This window comes from Petaurus breviceps, unplaced genomic scaffold (assembly GCF_028583685.1).
Source record: "Petaurus breviceps papuanus isolate PSGF00001 unplaced genomic scaffold, PetGlider_PUasm1.0 520, whole genome shotgun sequence".
NCBI classification, from domain to species: domain Eukaryota; kingdom Metazoa; phylum Chordata; class Mammalia; order Diprotodontia; family Petauridae; genus Petaurus; species Petaurus breviceps.
Window position 1 is genome coordinate 928,072 of NW_027186354.1, and position 10,606 is coordinate 938,677.

Here is a 10,606-nt window from a genome sequence, read left to right on the forward strand (position 1 = left end):
ACCCTCTTCTTGGATCCCGTTGCATTGCTGGGTTTTCTGGACACTGCTCTTTCCCGATTCTCCTCCTGGCTGTTTCTTTTCAGTGTCCTTTGCTGGCTCATCACTCAAGCCTCTGCCCTAAGCCCTCTTCTCTTTCCTTTCTACCCACACAGATAGGGGGCCATCTCGTGGTCCTGATCTATCTCACCACTGGACTCGGAGGGCTTTGGAGGAGAGAATGAGGCTGGTGGCTTTGTATAGCCCTCCCTCGATTAAATCCAATTCATTTACAAGTCATGACAATCACCTTCATGATGTCATACTCCTCTTCAAGAATGAAGGACAAATGATCTGTGAGTAGTAGTAGCTGCCCCACTGGGAACCCAACTGGCCAGTTCCAATTGAGCAATGTAACTCCTTTCTTTCCTCCCTCCCTTCCTTCCTTCTCTCTCTCCTTCCCTTTTCCCCTCCCTCCTTCCCTCTTTCCTTCCTTTCTTCCTTCTCTCCTCTCCCTGTGTCCACATAGGGAATCATACCTTTACCTCCAGGTGCTCTAACCAAAGGAATATAAATTTTGATCACTAAAACCTCTTGAGATATCTTGGGGTTTGTGGGCTAGATTTCTTTTCTAAGGACTATGCCTTAAACACAAATCATTCTGGCTCTCATTGATTGGTCAACAACAGGTCCCAGACCAAGCTTCACTTGGGCATTGTTTGGGCTATGATGTCTCTGAGCGAGTGTAAATAGCAATTTTTTTTGCTTTAGCCACAAACCCTGAAGGGGTCTTCCCCTCCCAGATTGATTTTGTTTGTTTGTTGACCAGCATCATGCCAGGAAACTGAATCACTTTCATTTGAATTGTCTCAGGAAGATTCTGATGATCACCTGGCAGGATAAGATACTGTAGCGGCAAGCACCCCAAGCACGTCCTCAGGGTTTGCTGCTACCACAGGTTCTGGGATCTGCTTTGTTCAAAGGAAAGCAACTCAAAATGGGTTAACAAGCTTACTTTAATCAGTCAGACATATATCGTTTACCTTGTTCAGGGAAAAAGTCAGCACCCTGAACTTCAAAGTATACAGGCAAAATTATCAAGACAGAAACAGATCAAGTAGACAGCTTTCCAAACTGTCCAGCCATTACATCCATACCCAGTCAACATCTGGGTTTCCACATCTGGGTTTTTCAAAGCCGGGGGACTCTCAACAACGGCTTCCCAGAATTCAGATCAAAGTGAGTCCCAAAACAAAGCTACACATCAGGGCTTATATAGCCTTCTCCTGGCTCAGAGAATGTAACAACCTTATTGACTCACTGGCCAATCAAGAAGTATCTACTGAAAAACAAGCCTCCCTCCCCAGACTTCAGGTGCATTTTAGCCTAGGGGCAGGGAAGATCTTCCAAATTTGCATTCCCATTACAGATACCCACTGTCTTAGAAAGATTCTGATGATTACCTGGCAGGATAAGATACCAGCCACTGACATCCTTTCTCGAACTAAACTGCTAAGCATTCAAACTCTGCTTCAGAGAGCACAACTCTGATGGGCTAACCACATTGTTCAAATGCAAAACGTACTCTTGCCAAAAAGACTATTTTATGGAGAACTCACATTGGGCAAGCACTCATATGATGGTCAGTAGAAGAGATACAAGGACATTCTCAAGGTCTCTCTTAAGAATTTTGGAACTCAGCATGGTGTGCCCATGTCAGAGAAAGTGCTGTGCTCTATGAGCAAAGCAGAATTGAAACTGCTCAAAGGAAAAACAGGATGCACAAATTTAGAGAATCTACCCCAAATGTTCATTCACAATGACTATTTGTGCCCAGACCTGTGGTAGAGTATTCTGAGCTTGTATTGGTCTGATTGGCCAAAGTCAGACACACTGAAACTTGACCTTAGCATAGAGATGTCATTTTGGTCGTCTTTGAGAAGGAAGGACAAGAACCAATGGACTGGGGAAAGAGGCCATTCTTTGCCTTATTTCTTACTTAGCCTTAATCACTAAATGGGTGTTGCCTCAGTCAAAGTGAGACCTGGGAAAGACCTTAGCTTAAAAATACCAAGGTCTCCCACTACATCCAGGGCCATCTCCAGTCATCCTGATCTATATCTTGCCATTGGACCCAGACGGCTTCAGAGGAAAGAGTGAGGCCGGTGACTGCACAATCCTCCCTCACTAAATCCAATTCAGTTACAAGTGATTCCTTCCTGACGTCATGGTCCCCGTTAAGAATGAGGGACAAACAATGAACTCACATAGGTTTTCCCTCTACCTCTCTGCTCTGTTGTTCCACCTTCCAAATCAGATCACTGGGAGGATCTAAGTGACTCTCTGGTCCCCATCTTCACCCTGGTGTTTCTTTTGGATAGTAAGGCATCCTCAGCCCCTCCCCCTTTCCAGCTCTTTCTCTGAGAATCAGTCTCTGGGAGAGGTGTATAATGTAGCATATTGCTCCCCTCACTGTTGTGGACTTCTCAGACTCCCTTCCCTGTCTACCAGCCTCCCCCATTAGAATAGAAGCTTCTTAGGGGCAGGGACTGTCTTACATTTGTATCCCCTTCACTTATTACAGTGTTTAGCAAGTACTTAGTAAATGCTTTTCATTCAGTCAGTCATTTGGTCATTCTTGGGGCACAGTGCTTGGCACATCACACTTGAGTGTGATTTTATTCATTTACTTGAATATGATTCTTGAACAAGGCAAATGAAGTAGTCAGCCCAGTGTTTAAGAGAAAACAATTTGGCAACTGTGTAGAAAAGGGATTAGAGAAGAGAGACACTGGGAGGCTATGCAGGTGAGATGTTAGCCTAAAACTGAGTGGTGGTCATTTGAGTGGAGAGAAGGGAGTAGATGGTAGAGATGTGGGGGTGGAATCATTAAGACCTGGCCACTGATTAGGTACAAAGGAAGGACAGGAAAATGACTTTGAGGTTGCAGACCTGGGTTACTTAAGGGATGGTGGTGCCACACACTTGAGTGCTTTTTATTCATTTACTCATTCATTAACTCGTTCTTGGAGCATACTGTTTAGAAAATAGTAAGTACTTAATAAATGTTTTTCATCCATTCTTGGAGAACTCATCTGTTCCCATGGACTCAAATATCACATCTCTGTAGGGGAAAATCTACACATTTACTCCAAAGTCTAAAAATCCTGCCCTTATCTCTTTCCTAAGCTCTAGCCTTAAATCACCAATTCCCTGCTGGATATCTTCAGCCAAATGTTCCATAAACATTTAAAATTCAACGTGTCCAAAATGGCAGTAACCTTCCCCCTAAACCCATCCTCCTCCAAACTTTAGTGGCACCACCATCCCTTAAGTAACCCAGGTCTGCAACCTCAAAGTCATTTTCCTCTCCTTCCTTTGTACCTAATCAGTGGCCAGGTCTTAATGATTCCACCCCCACATCTCTACCATCTACTCCCTTCTCTCCACTCAAATGACCACCACTCAGTTTTAGGCTAACATCTCACCTGCATAGCCTCCCAGTGTCTCTCTTCTCTAATCCCTTTTCTACACAGTTGCCAAATTGTTTTCTCTTAAACACTGGGCTGACTACTTCATTTGCCTTGTTCAAGAAGTATTTGTGGCTCTTTGCTGCCTCTAAAATAATGGAAAATGATAACCCTGTGAAAACTGAAAAAAAAAGATGAAGAATACAAAGAAATATAGAAAGATATAAGTGAGTTGGGGAAAGCAAGGATAGCCCCTTTACAATCTGACTCCAACCTATTTTTCCCAGAGTGATTTTACATTACTCCCCCATATCCAGTCTATGGATGTAGACTTGCCAACTTGAAACTCCCCATGTATGTAAAAATCTTCAGCTCCCTGCCTTTGCACTGGCTGACCCCAAGCCTAGAATTCCACCACCACCTTCCCCCATCCCTCTCCTTCCTCACCTCTGGTCCTTGGAATCCCTAACTACCTTCAAGGTGCAGTTCAAAGTACCAGCTCCTTCAGAGAGCCTTTCCCTGTTTCACCAGTGGTTAATGTCTCCCCCCCCCCCAAATATATTGAGTTTACTTATCTGTGTATGTGTCCTATGCTGCCCCAGCCCCCAGCCTTCCCAAAAGGATGTATTTTCCTTGAGGGTTTTTATCTCTTTTTGTCACATAGATGTCCCATGGTGATTGAAACATTGTAGGTGCTTAGTAAACAAAACTGAATTGAAAGTATGATTTTATTCTGGATTTTGTTTTTGTTAGGATTGCTATTGTTAGTAAAAAAAAAAAAATAGTCCAGATTTCCACTGTAGTCTCGGCCTGCCTAGTCCAGAGGTACCCAGATCACTCTTCCCTGCCATGGGAGAGGAAGTTTTCCATTGATTCTAGCAGTCTCTTGGCTTGTCTCTCTTAATCTGGTGTAACTACAATCATATCCATGACAGGTACATAGTTGTAGGCTAGCAGATAAGAGTGTCAGGCCTGGAGTCAGGAAGATCTGAACTCAAATCCGACCTCAGAAACTTCTTAGCCATGTAACCCTAGGCAAGTCATAGAATCTATTGCCTCAGTTTCCTCATCTGCAAAATGTGGATAATAATAGCACCTATCCCAAGATTGTTGTGAACACCAAATGGGAAGATTGTAAAGCACTTAGCACTGTGCCCAAGGCACTGTATAAATGTTAGCTATTATTATTAAACTCAGTTTAATGTTCCAGTTTGTCCTTCTCAGACCATATTATGTATTTCCCCTTTCCCCTAATTAATCTAGATGCTTCCCAGGGCAGAGATTATTTCCTTCCTCAGGAAAGGGCTGCCTTTATCTCCCAATACTTCAGAGTGGAAGCTTCCTGGGGATAAGGACCAGATCAATTATTCTATAATGACCTGTTGTTGTTGAGACCTTTCAGTTGTGTCCTATTCTTCATCACCCCATTTGGGGTTTTCTTGGCAAGATACTGGAGTGGTTTGCCATTTCCTTCTTTAGCTCATTGCCCAGGGTCACACAGCTAGCACCTGAGGCTAGATTCGAACTCAGGAAGATGAGTCTTCCTGACTCTAGGCCCAGCACTCTATCCAGACCCATACAGAAGTAGCAAACAGTGGCTTTGTTCCCTGGGATTGTTCCTGATGGAGAGGTTGGGCACGAGAGTGGAAGTTATGATTTCAGAATCTCCTAAATCAGGGAAGAGAATCTGGCAAAACATCCTCCAGTTTTGAGATTCACTGTGATTCTGTGAACAACGGATTCTATTCCCTTAGAGTAAGGAGTATGAGAAAGCTGACAGGCTGTCTACCTGCAGCCAGACAGGGTTGGTAATAGTGGCCCCTATGGGATATATATTCCTCTCCATCTGCTACAGCCTTCTGAGCTGGAAGGAGAAAAGGGCTAAGCTCTCCCCTACTCATCCCAGGCCAGGTCCCTCACTGTGCCAGGAAGATGCCGTTTCTATTCCTGCCTCTGAACTCTTGCTATTGCCCTTCCGGAGTACTTTCCACTATCCAACTCCTACTGGATGTAGGAGGAAGGTATTACATGGACCCTGCAGGGATGAAAAGATATGTGAGGCAATAAGCCTTGTCCTCAGGAAGCTTATTCTTAGGAAAGACAATTGCCCAAATGATCACAATACAATGTTTTATAAGAGATTTTCATCAGTGGAAGGAAAAACTATTTCTGACTTGGGTGGTTAATGAGACCTCACAGAACAGGTTGTATTTGAAGGATGGATAGTATTTCAATTGGCAGAGACAGATAAGGATGGTGTACATTTTAGGCATATAAAATGAAGTGAGACACAGAACCAAGTAGGAAAACATGAGGTACATTCAGGGAATGGTGAGGCATCAAGCTTGGCTAGAACAGAGGTGGACAGGGAGAGATGAAGCTGGAAAGGTAGGCCTTGAATGCCAGGCAAAAGATTTTTAAATGTGGGACAACACCAGAGGTTCTAGACTAGGGATGTGACTTAAGGTAGAAATTTCAGAAGGTAAGTCTAGCAGGAGAGGGCAGGGCTGCTTAATTTTTCAGCTTCCTTGCCACCAAAGCATGAATATGAAGTCAGTGTACTGGGATAAGGACCGGACTTATGATTTCAGTGATCAGTGTATGTGTGTCCTAAATTCAAACAAATGAAAATGAATTTTGATTTGAGAATTCAAGGTCCTGAGTGAGATAACTATTCTGAGTTCTTATAGCACTTACTGTCAGCTACACACACACACACACAATACAGTTTCAGTCTCTCACCAGGCTGAGCTCCTCATCATTTCTCTTGCTCTGTTGTGTGGCTTTCCCCAGTCCCCAGCACCTTGCTAGGCACACAACATGAAGCTAAGGAGGAGAAATCGCTTTTTGTGGTTGGATTGAAGTCATTTTGTTCTTAGTCATAGTGTCAATAAAGTCACATTGTCAATAAAGACACAGCGTCAATAAAGGCATGTTATCTGACTGGGGACACTAGGGGATGCAGCAATCATGGCTACAATGCTCTCTCTTGTTCATCTCATCTGCCTTTGTCCTTTTTATTTCACCATTGCACGTGTGAATGGCCTAGGAGGTGACTAAGGCTAAGAACCCTATTTCCTGCCCTGTCCCCCCCCACACACACACCACTCAGACCTTTGATGACTGCTGCTCCAATTAGATTAATTAGGTTTCCTCCTTTTCTCCCATTTCTGGCCTTTGGAGAGATTGAACAGAAAAGATGTTTGAAACCAGACATGTTTCCCTTCTCCCTCAACCTCCAAATGAGGCCCCAAAGAAACTAGGGTTTACTAGGTCTCTCCTTCCTCTGACCTCTCACAGAACTTGGGTGAGTAAGATGCTCAGGCCCTTGTCAAGAGGCACTGCATAAAGTAGGAAAAGTGCTAGATTTGGAATTAGAAGACCTGAGGTCTGGGGCGGCCAGGTAGCACAGCGAGTAAGAGCACTGGCTCCAGTGTCAGAACGAACTGGAGATCGAATCCCGGCTCAGACACTTAAGCACCCACCCAGAAACACCTGGCCGTGTAACCTTGAGCAAGTTACTTAACCCCAATTGCTTAGGGACGGACAGGTGGCTCAGCGAGTAAGAGCACTGGCTCCAGTGTTGGGACGTCCTGGAGATCAAATCCCGGGCTCAGACACTCAGCACCACACCCAGAAATAACTGGCCATGTAACCTTGAGCAAGTTACTTAACCCCGATTGCTTAAAAAAAGACCTGAGGTCTGGTCATTTCTGCCATTTACTCCTGTGTGGCTTTGGGCAAATAACTTCGCTTCTCTGATATTTTTTCTTTATCTGTAAAATGGGTATATGAAGAATATAATAGTAATAATAATAATAACAACAATAGCTAGCCTTTATATAGCACTCAAACTTTGCAAGGCACTTTTTACAGTTTTTTTACCTGATTCTAAAAACAACCCTGTGAGTGGGGATAATTTGTAAGGCCAGGCATAGGGGGTGACTATATATACTAGTTCAGTGAATGAATCCTTTTCCCTTAAAGAGGAAAAAAAGGGAGTCAATATGGTGGAGTAGAAGCAGGACCTCCGCAGGGCTCCAGCTTCCACCTTCCCCAATCCATGTAAAAGGAGACTCTAAACAAAGTCTGGAGCTGCAGAACCCACAAAATGACACAGAGAAGCTAACCTCCCGCTGAGGACAGCCTGGCAAGAATCAGCAGCAGTCGGACAGCAAAGCACTCTGGGAGCGGAGCCCAGCCACTGGCGAGGTGAGGTTTTAACCTGACCAGCCGCCGGTGGGAGGGACTCCAAATCACCAGCAGCTGTGGCCGTTTCCAGATTTATCAACACATAGATGTAAAGGACAAAGTGAGAGGTCAGTGCAGGGTGGACTCTGGGACCAGTATTTGGGAAAGCTTTGGCTTTTGCCCCAAGAGCAAGAAGCCGCTGAGACACCTTGGCTCAGCTGGCGCCACGTTGCAGCTTCAGCTCCTGGACTGCAGAGTGTAGGGGGACCAAGCAACCAGTCTGAGGGGTAATCGCTCTTGCTTTAACCTGCTTGGATCTGGATTACGGTACAGGGTGGAAGTCCTGGGGTGTGCGACCAGCTTGCCAGAGCATGTGGAGGCCTCAGAGAGGGCACCCAACTAATACCTCCGGCAGCTGAGAAAACCCCAGCATTTGGGACGAAATCTCCCCTGTCTAGGAGATTTCTCCCTACTGTGGCAAAAAGCCCAGGGGTCAAGTAACTGAGGGGCGACATGACCAGGCAAAGGAAACAAAGCAAACATAAGAATCCAATATTAGACTCCTATTTTGGGGACAAAAAGGAGCAAAGCATGGAACAGGAGGAAGACAGTGAAGTCAGAACTCCTGTACCAAAAGCTTTCAAGAAAAATTCGAGCTGGTTACAGGCCATAGAGGACCTTAAGAAGCAGATAAGAGAAGTGGAGGAAAAATTGAGAAGAGAAATGAGAACGATGCAAGAAAATTACAAAATGAGAGTCAACAGCCTGACTGAGGAAAATTATACCTTAAAAAACAGACTAACTCAATTGGCAAAAGAGGCTCAAAAAGGCAATGAGGAGAGGAATGCTTTAAAAAGCCAAATTTGCCAGACGGGAAAAGAAGCTCAAAAGTTCAATGAGGAGAATCATTCCCTCAGATTTAGAATGGCGCAAAGGGAAGCTAGTGACTTATGAGAAATCAAGATGCTGTTAAACAGATCCAAACAAATGAAAGAATAGAAGGCAATATGAAATATCTCATGGGAAAAACCACTGACTGTAATAAGAATGTAAATTTTAAAGATCTTCCCTGCCCCTAGGCTAATGTGCACCTGAAGCCTGGGGTGGGGGAGGCTTGTTTTTCAGTAGATACTTCTTGATTGGCCAGTAAGTCAACAAGGTTGTTACATTCTCTGAGCCAGGAGAAGGCTATATAAGCCCTGATGTGTAGCTTTGTTTTTGGGACTCACTTTGAGAAGTGTTCTGTGATTTGATCTGAATTCTGGGAAGCCGTTGTTGAGAGTCCCCCGGCTTTGAAAAACCCAGATGTGGAAACCCAGATGTTGACTGGGTATGGATGTAATGGTTGGACAGTTTGGAAATCTGTCTACTTGATCTGTTTCTGTCTTGATAATTCTGCCTGTATGCTTTGAAGTTTGGGGTGCTGACCTTTTTCCCTGAACAAGGTAAATGATATATGTCTGACTGATTAAAGTAAGCTTGTTAAGCCATTTTGAGTTGCTTTCCTTTAACAAAGCAGATCCAAGAACCTGTGTGAGCAGCCACCCTAGGGACTCCAGGGTGCTTGCTGCTACACTGACCTGGAAAATAGATCCAGGAGAGATAATTTAAAAATTATTGGACTACCTGGAAGCCATGATCAAAGAAAGAACCTAGAAATCATCCTCCAAGAAATTCTCAAGGAAAATTGGCCTGATGTTTTAGAACCAGAAGGCAAAATCCACCGATTACCTCCTGAAAAAGATCCCAAAAAGAAAACTCCTAGGAATATTATAGCCAGGTTCCAGAATTCTCAGATCAAGGAGAGAATATTATGAGCAGCCAGGAAGAAACAATTTGAATATTGTAGAAACAAAATCAGGATAACACAGGATGTGGCAGCTTCTACACTGAGGGATAGAAGGGCCTGGAATATGGGCAGAGGAGCTGGGATTAAGACCAAGAATCACCCACCCAGCAAAACTGAGTATCATCTTTCAGGGGAAAATATGGTCATTCAGTGGAATAGAGGACTTTCAAGCATTCTTAATGAAAAAAACAGAGTTGATTAGAAAATTTGACTTTCAGATACAAGAAGCAAGAGAAGCTTGAGAAGGTAAACAGGGAAAAGAAATCATAAGCCACTGATCAAAGTTGAACTATTAACATGCCTACATGGAAAAACAATAATTGTAACTGATGAAACTTTTCTCAGTAAAACAATAGTTGAAGGGAATAGAAAAAAATATATACATATATGTCTATATCAGAGGGTATACATGTGAATGTGTGTATATATGTTTACAGGTATACATAGAGGGCACAGGACCAAGTTAATAGGAAGGGATGATACTTAAAAGGTGAAATTAAGAGGTGAGAGAGGAATATAATAAGAGGAGACGGAGAGAGAAAGAATGGGGTTAAACTACCTCATATGGAAGAGGCAAGGGAAAATGGTCACAATGGAGGGGAAGATCAGGAAGAAAAAAGGGAATGGGTCAACCTTATTCTCATTGAATTTGGTTCAGGAAGGGAATGACATACACACTAAATAGGGTATCTCACCCTACAGGAGAGTAGTAGGGGGAAGGGGAAGAGGGGGGGGTGATGGAAGGGAGGGCAGGCTGGGGGGGAGGGAAGTTGGAAGCACCCACTTTTGAAAAGGGACAGGATCAAAGTAGAGAATAGAACAAGTGGTTGGTGGGATAGGAGGGAGGGAAATATAGTCAGTCTTTTACAATATATCTTCTATGTTATTGTTTTGCATTAGCTATACATGTACAACCTATACTGAACTGCTTATCTTCCCAATAAGGGTGGGTGACAAGGGAGGAAGGGAATGAATCTGAAATTCAAAGTTTGAAAATCAAATGTTCAAAATTATATATATATATATATATATATATACTATTATTAATACTATTTTACATGTAATTGGGAAAGAAGATACACAGGCACTGGGGCATAGAGATCCACCATGCCCTATTGGA